The following is a 9015-nucleotide window of genomic DNA, read 5'->3' as shown; positions in this document are numbered from 1 at the left end:
ATGTCATTCTTAACGGTTCAAAATCTGCAGATGTAGAGGTAATTTCGGGAGTACCGCAGGGAAGCGTGATAGGACCTTTAATGTTTACAATATACATAAATGACTTAGTTGACAACATCGGTAGCTCCGTGAGGCTATTTGCAGATGACACGGTTGTCTACAAGAAAGTAGCAACATCAGAAGACTCGTACGTACTCCAGGAGGACCTGCAGAGGATTAATGCATGGTGCGACAGCTGGCAGCTTTCCCTAAACGTAGATAAATGTAATATAATGCGCATACATAGGGGCAGAAATCCATTCCAGTACGATTATGCCATAGGTGGTAAATCATTGGAAGCGGTAACGACCGTAAAATACTTAGGAGTTACTGTCCGGAGCGATCTGAAGTGGAATGATCACATAAAACAAATAGTGGGAAAAGCAGGCGCCAGGTTGAGATTCATAGGAAGAATTCTAAGAAAATGTGACTCATCGACGAAAGAAGTAGCTTACAAAACGCTTGTTCGTCCGATTCTTGAGTATTGCTCATCAGTATGGGACCCTTACCAGGTTGGATTAATAGAAGAGATAGACATGATCCAGCGAAAAGCAGCGCGATTCGTCGTGGGGACATTTAGTCAGCGCGAGAGCGTTACGGAGATGCTGAACAAGCTCCAGTGGCGGACACTTCAAGAAAGGCGTTACGCAATACGGAGAGGTTTATTATCGAAATTACGAGAGAGTACATTCCGGGAAGAGATGGGCAACATATTACTACCGCCCACATATATCTCGCGTAACGATCACAACGAAAAGATCCGAGAAATTAGAGCAAATACGGAGACTTACAAGCAGTCGTTCTTCCCACGCACAATTCGTGAATGGAACAGGGAAGGGGGGATCAGATAGTGGTACAATAAGTACCCTCCGCCACACACCGTAAGGTGGCTCGCGGAGTATAGATGTAGATGTAGATGTAGATGATCGGCAGAGAAACGCTAAGAGATGCTTTACATCAAGCCCATCAGCCATTGGTAAATCAATTTCGTAGCGAAAAATGCAATGAATCGGTAAAGATGCCTTACTTAGTAATGGAAGTGAACTAAGGAGAAACCTAAATATTATGTAGTACGGAGCTATTTTCAGTATGGATACCTGTGTACTCAACATTACGCTACCGATTTTTTATTTCATTTACTTTTTATTTTTCACGGCTGGTTCCTTAGGACGGGATTGAAGAGCAAATCTCAAAGGTCATGGAACGTGTCAGCATACGAAATTACAACATAAAAGTAATAACTGATAATACAAAATGTTTATGAACCCAGAAAATACAAGCCATCAGTTTAAGTAAATTCAATAAAAAATATAAAGTAGGAATCAGCTTTATTTTCCTAGGAACTCCTCGAAAGAATAGGAGTGATCCATGAGGAAACTCTAAAGTTTCCACTTGAAAGCGCGTGGATTGCACCTAAGATCTTTGAATTCTTGTGATAGCTTACTGAAAACTGATGCAGCAGCATACTGCACACCTTTCAGCACAAGAATCAAGGAAGTGTGATCCTAATGCAGATTGGATTTCTGCCAAGTATTAAATAAATGAAAGCTACTAAGTCTTGAGAGCAAGCAGATATTGTTAACAAGAAATGGCAGTAAAGAGTATATACACTGCTGCGCCAAAGAAACTCGTATAGGTATGCAGTCGGCAATGCGTATATAAGACAACAAGTGTCTGGCACAGTTGTTAGATCGTTTGCTGTTGCTACAAGGGAGGGTCATCAAGAGTTAAATGAGTTTGAACGTGGTGTTATAGTCGGCACAGTATCTCCGAGGCAGCGATGAAGTGGAAATTTTCCCGTACGACCATTCAACGAGTGTACCGTGGATATCAGGAATCCAGTAAAAAAAAATCTCCGATATCGCTGCTGTCGACAAAAGATCCTGCAAGAACGGTACCAACGACGACTGAAGAGAATCGTTCACCATGATAGAAATGCAACCCATCTGCAAATTGCTGCAGATTTGAGTGCTGGGCCATCAAAAAATGTCAGCGTGTGAAACATTAAACGAAACATCATCGATATGGGCTTTCAGAGCCAAAGACCCACTCGCGTAACCTTAATGACTGCCCGACACAAAGCTTTCCGCCTCACCTGGGCCCGTCAACACCGACATTGAACTGTTGATGACAGGAAACATGTTGCCTGGTCGGACGATCTCGGATGAAATTGTACCAAGTGGATGAACGTGTACGGGTATCGAGACAACCTCATGAATCCATGGGCCCTGCATGTCAGCAGGGGAAAGTTCAAGCTGGTGGGGGCACTGTAATGGTGTGCGGCGTGTGCAGTTGGAGTGATAGGTACAACTCTGACATGTGACACATAACCGGAAGCATCCCATCTGATCACCTGCATTCATTCATGTCCATTGTGCATTCCGACGGACTTGGGCAATTCCAGCAGTACAATGCGACATCCTACACGTCCAGTTTTCTTACGAGTGGCTCCAGGAACACTCTTCTGAGGTGAAACACTTCCACAGGCTACCAAACTCTGCACACATGAACATTATTGAGATGTTTAAAAATGGCTCCTTGACTCAGTGACCGTTTCTAAATTGAAACTGAAACGAAAGAGCCCTCGGTCACTATTATTTTTAGTCTTATTGACCAGGTTTCAACACATCTAAGATTTCCTCCATCAGAATTAAAACAATTAGGCCATTTTAATTGTTTTAATTCTGAAGAAGACTCTTAGAAGTGGTGAAATCGGGCCAATAACACTCAAAATAATAGTGACCGAGGGCTGATTTGTTTCAATTTCAATTTCTGGGATGCCTTGCAACATGCTGTTGGGAAGAGATCTCCACCCCCTTGTCCTCTTACGAATTTATGGACAGCCATGCGGGATTCATGTCGTCAGCACTACTTCAGACATTAGTCGAGTCCATGCCACGTCGTGTTGCGGCACTTCTGCGTGCTGCGGGGGCCCTACACAATATTGGCTTTTCAGTGTATATTGAGAGGCCAATGTCAGAATACCCAGACAAGTGAACAGTGGTGGACAAGGGGTTCGTGAACTTACACCACTTATTGTCCTAACTGACTGTTTCAGGTCCAAAAATATTATTTGAGAATATAATTGGCAATATCATGCACTCCGACTTTTCCTTGCCGCTGTGGTATCCACGTCAGAGAAGGCTCTTCTGGCAGAGATAACAAAGTATACATTGAATCGCCAGGACGGAATTGTTATTAAAAAGAGTACAACGGACGAAAGAAAAGCAGAAAGTTCAAAAGAAAAACCATCAAATTTTGGCTGTAAAGACATTTTTATCAACCCACGATATATGGCAAATCTGACGACTGCAATGCTGGTGCACACACGGTTCGCAGCACACCATACGGCGCGCATTTTTTACCATTTACTCCGCTGCATAGAGCTTCTACGTTCACCTAGTGAAAATATCAGTTACGATTGCGGTTGGCAAGGGATAATTGAGAATGGACAGTCTGTCAATTCAAATGGGTCGCTTGGCCGAATGAACAACGTTTGAGAAATGTTATGTCTGTAGGCAGTGGCTGTGGTGGAGAAAACAGCTGAAGATACGGCACTCCTTTTCCCCACAGAGGATACTGCAGAGGCATCTGAGATAAGCGGACTTGAGAAAAGAAAGGAATCAGGAAAGTTCATTGCCAAGGAAAGTGACCATGCACTGAAGGCCGTGTGACCTGGCGAGGCCAGTTTTGTGGTGTAACTTCTAGCACGAGAGAAGTCCATCTGAGGCCCCAGAGAGGGGCCTCCTAATAGATGAAGCTGACACTGCAGAGAGGAGAAGGCCCCAGAGTATATAGGAGACGACCACCATCAGACAAACCTATGACCAATGGCCGTTGTGGAGAGCTGCGAAGTAGTGTCCTGGACTACGTGCATCACGTGCTGCGAAGGTGCCTGTTGGAGAAGAAACCAATTCTGTGAGACATATTTGACCGCATCCCATGGAGAAGTTCAGGGAAAGAAAAAAGGTACCGCGGATGTGACCATAGCGTCAGAAACAGGCAGAAAGTAAGACAGAAAGAAGGGCTTCATGTTCATAAGGGACAAGCTGCGGTCGGCAAGGGTGAGAAAGGAGGAGGAGGAGATTAGTGTTTAACGTCCCGTCGACAACGAGGTCATTAGAGACGGAGCGCAAGCTCGGGTGAGGGAAGGATGTGGAAGGAAATCGGCCGTGCCCTTTCAAAAGAACCATCCCGGCATTTGCCTGAAGCGATTTAGGGAAATCACGGAAAACCTAAATCAGGATGGCCGGAGACGGGATTGAACCGTCGTCCTCCCAAATGCGAGGGTGAGAAAGGACAGAGAGATGACACCATCATACCAAGTAAATGATAGTATGAAGAATGCAGGTAGCAACAGATGGAGGACTGCGAATGGAGTACAGCGAATGGGAAAGTGGAATGTGGGCCCGTGGCGTGGGCATGCAGGCCAGTGGTACAGGCCAATGATGTGTGGGCAGTGACGGGCACTCCGGCAGAATGTGGGCACTACGGGCTGGTCAGTGGTGATGGGACGTGAAGAGGCACCAGGATCGGCAGCGTGGGCCCCAGAAGCGGTGGAATGGGAGGTGCGACGGCCAGAAGCGAGGGTGCTAGTGGTGTTGTAACAGGGCGCAGAGGCCGCCTCTCACCGTGGAAGCCGCAAGGCGTGTAATGTGGTGCTAATGCAGGCTGGCTGGGAGGATAGCAGAAGGGTGCCAATTCCTGACGAGAGGTGCACGAATAAGTGGTGGTCGTAGGAATGCAAGGTTTCCGATGGGGCTGGCCAAGCAGCAACAGCTGAAGAGGATGTGTCGGCACTGAGTCACCCTTGGAAGGAAGGTCAGCAAGGGCTGTTGGCTTCTGACAGACGGTGAAAGCAACATCGGGTATGGCCAGGGCTAGTGAGAGGAAGCCGCCAGGCAAACAGGGAGTAGGGCATGCCGAGGAGTAGACCTAGAAGGCATCGCCGAGAGAGGTCCACCGGGCTGACGATGGTGACGAGGCACAGACAGAACTAGCGGCGAAACTTGCAGGACAGGAAAATAGGAGGTGCAGAGAAGTCCTTGGAGCCGCAGGAGAAGACAGCGATAAAAGGGGGTGACGAGACGCTCACTTAAAAGGAATACACCAAAAAAAAAAAAGATACACACAGCCAACAACGACCAATGGACGCCATCGGAATGTATAGGAGAAGTCACAAAAACACTATGTGGAAGGTAGGCTATCTGGTTGAGCACAAGATACTAGGAACAAAGAGTCAGGCACAAGAGTCAAGAAAAGTTTACCCTCCTTGTCACTTCAGTATCCCATTGTGGGTGATGCACGATACAGGAAGGTAACCAAGAACAGAAATCTTTATTGCTAATACAGAGAGTGCACAAAAACCTCTGCCTGATGATGGCAACTGAAACAGTTTCGAAGAGAATGTAACTGAAAAATCTTCCTGATCTGATGGCTGCTCGCTACAGCAGTAACATTTCTTGAAGGTACAAACTGAGAACACAATCTCTCACAGAAAATAAAACGCTGCCGCAGGCAAGATATGTTTATGCGCCACTGGCGATATGTTAGGTTCCACTTGGTGTGCATCGTACACTCTGATCAATAAACCAGCTGATATTCCTACGTTGAATATTGATGCCGGGACGTCAAGGTCGAGATTGAGGCTTGCATAGTCTGGCTGACGGCTGCGTGACCTCCTGTAAGGCTGCCCGGCAGAGGGGTACTGGTCTAGTAACAGGTGACTTGTGGAGGCAAGCTGTTGCCAGCAGCACTAGCGCTGTAACTGGCTGCAGTGATTGTTGTAGGCGCGACGAGCTGTGGTTGAGTTGCTACCGCTCACATTGGCGGCAACCCGCAGCACTGTAATGTGTGGTATGTGGCTGCACCTTAAGGGGCTGGCTGGACGCAGCATTCGTATTTACCAGGCAGCAGTGACGGAGTTAGTTCACGGCGTAGACGGATATTGTGCCATAGGAAACAGCAGCTATCAGTGTAACAGATTTGACTATAAGAATCTTCGAGATTCCATTTTTTAAAGATAATCTGGTACATCAGCAAGCTGTTACCCTAGGAATAAAGTACTGCACATGACATGGATTAGATGTTTATACAGGAGGTACAGGGAAACAATTACTGAACTTTTCCTTTTTTTTGTCATCAGTCTTCTGACTGGTTTGATGCAGCCCGCCACAAATTCTTCTCCTGTGCTAATCTCTTCATCTTGTAACCCACGTCCTCAATTATTTGCTGCATGTCTTCCAATTTCTGTCTTCCTCTACGGATTCTCCCCTATACAGCTCCCTCTAGTACCATGGAATTCATTCCCTCATGTCTTATGAGATGACCTATCTTCACTGGCCCGGGTGGCCGAGTGGTTCTAGGCGCTACAGTCTGGAACCGCGCGACCGCTTCGGTCGCAGGTTCGAATCCTGCCTCGGGCATGGATGTTTGTGATGTCCTTAGGTTAGTTTGGTTTAAGTTCTAGGGGACTGATGACCTCAGAAGTCAAGTCCCATAGTCCTCAGAGGCATTTGACCCATTTTTGTCCTATCTTCCTGTCCCTTCTCTTTATCACTGTTTTTCACATATTACTTTCCTCTCCGATTCTGCGCAGAACCTCCTCATTCCTTCCATTGTCGGTCCACCTAATTTTCAACATTCGTCTGTAGCACCACACCTCAAATGCTTCGATTCTCTTCTGTTCCGGTTTTCCCTCTGTCCATGTTTCACTACCGTACAATGCTATACTCCAGACGTACATTCTCAGAAATATCGTCCTCAAATTGAGGCCGATATTTGATATTAGTTGATTTCTCTAGGACAGGAATGCTCTTATTCCCGTTGCTAGTCTGCTTTTGATGTCCTCCTCGCACCGTCCGTCATTGGTTATTTTACCGCCTAGGTAGCAGAATTCCTTAACTCCATCCACTTCGTGACCAACAACCCTGATGTTAAGTTTCTCACTGTTCTCGTTTCTACTACTTCTCATTACCCTCATATTTCTTAGATTTACTTTCAATACATACTCTGTACTCATTTGACTGCTCAGCAGATCATGTAATTCTCCTTCACCATCACTCAGGATAGCAATCACCGAACCGTATCACTGATATCCTTTCACCTTGAATTTTAATTCCACTCCTGTACCTTTCGTTGCTTCATGATGTACAGATTGAACAGTAGGGACGAATGGCTACATCCTTGTCTTATACCCTTTTTCATATGAGCATTTCGTTCTTGGTCGTCCACTCTTATTATTCCCTCTTTGCTGTTGCGCGTATTGTATATGACCCGCCTCTCCTGTAACTTACCACTACTTTTCTCAGAATTTCGAACATCTTGCACCATTTTATACTGTCGAACGGTTTTTCGAGTTCGACAAATCCTATGAACGTTTCTTGATTTTCTTTTGTCTTGCTTTCATTATTAACCGCAACGTCAGAGTTGCCTCCCTCGTGCTTTTATCTTTTCTAAAGCTAAACTGATTGTCATCTAGCACCTCCTCAATATTCTTTCCCATTTTTCTGTGTATTATTGTTGTAAGCAACTAGGATGCCTGAGCTGTTAAGCTGATTATGCGGTAATTATCGCACTTGTCAGGTCTTGCCGTCCTCTGAATTGTGTGGATGATCCTTTGCCCAAAGTGAGATGCTGTGTCGCCAGACTCATATATTCTACACACCAACGTGAACAGTCGTTCTGTTCACACTTCCCCTAATCATTTTAGAAATTCTGATGGATCTTATGTATCCCTTCTGCCTTATTTGATCTTATGTCCCCCAAAGCTCTTTTAAATTATGATTCTAATACTGGATCCCCTACCTCTTCTAAACGACTCCTGTTTCTTCTTATATCACATCAGACAAATCTTCTCCCTCATAGATGCATTCAATGTATTCTTTCCACCTATCCGCTCTCTCATCTGCATGTAACAGTGGAATTCCCGTTGCACTTTTAATGTTATCGCTCTTGCTTTTAATGTCACTGAAGGTTGTTTTGACTTTCCTGTATGCTGAGTCTGTCTTTCCGACGGTCATTTCTTTTTCCTTCCCAACTTCTGTGATGGACCTTTTTAGAGATGTCCACTCCTCTTCAACTGTTCCTCCTACAGAGCCTTTCCTTATTGCTGTATCTATAGCCTTGGAGAACTCCGACCGTGTCTCGTCATTCCTTAGTACTTTCGTATCCCACTTCTTTGCGGATTGGTTCCTCCTGACTAATGTCTTAAACTTCTGCCTACTGTTAATCGCTACTATATTGTGATCTGAGTCTGTCTGCTCCTGGGGACGCCTTACAATCCAGTATCTGATTTCGGAACAATGATGTAATCTAATTTAAATCTTACACTATCAAAACAAAAATAAAAAAGTGTGAGTTTCTAAGGGATCAAACTACTGAGGTCATCGGTCCCAAGACTTACACACATACCCATGGCTGAGGGAGGACTCGATGTTCCGGCGGGAGGGGCCGCGCAATTCGTAACATAACTCCTAAAACCTAGCGGCCACTCCGCGCGGCTTTTCCGTATCAACCGGCCTTTTAAAAGTATACCTCTTCCTCTTGTCATTCTTGACCAGAGAAATCGCTATTCCTAGCGGAAACTTGTTGCAGAACGCAATTAGTTTTTCTCCTCTCTCATTCCCCTCTCCCTTCCCCTAGAACTGCTATCCAGTCTCCCATGACTAATAGATTTCCATATGCTTTTACATACTGCATTACCCTTTCAGTATCCTCATACACTTTCAGTACCTCTTCATCTTCAGCCTGCGACTTTAGCATGTATACCTGAACTATCGGTGTCGGTGATGGTTTGCTGCCGATTCTGATAAGAACAACCCTATCGCTGGACTGTTCGCAGTAACACACTCTGTGCCCTACCTTCATATTCATAACGAATCCTACTTTCCACTTCAATTCACTGACCCCTACTATATCTAGATTGAGCCTTTGCATTTCCCTTTCCAGGTTTTCTAGTTTCGCTACCACGTCAAA

The 9015-nt window shown here is 45.4% G+C and overlaps 1 non-coding gene across 1 annotated transcript; it reads left to right on the top strand.

Moving 5' to 3' along the window:
• Window positions 1–6380: 6380 nt before the first annotated feature.
• Trnas-gga (transfer RNA serine (anticodon GGA)) lies at window positions 6381–6464 on the top strand. The gene is given in 2 exon segments: window positions 6381–6420; window positions 6430–6464. It is a non-coding gene; the product is annotated as a tRNA-Ser (tRNA).
• The last annotated feature ends 2551 nt before the right edge of the window (window positions 6465–9015 follow it).

This window comes from Schistocerca serialis, chromosome 2 (assembly GCF_023864345.2).
Source record: "Schistocerca serialis cubense isolate TAMUIC-IGC-003099 chromosome 2, iqSchSeri2.2, whole genome shotgun sequence".
Lineage (NCBI taxonomy): Eukaryota > Metazoa > Arthropoda > Insecta > Orthoptera > Acrididae > Schistocerca > Schistocerca serialis.
The sequence above is the reverse complement of the archived record's forward strand: the minus strand, read 5'-3'. Positions and strand labels throughout refer to the sequence as shown.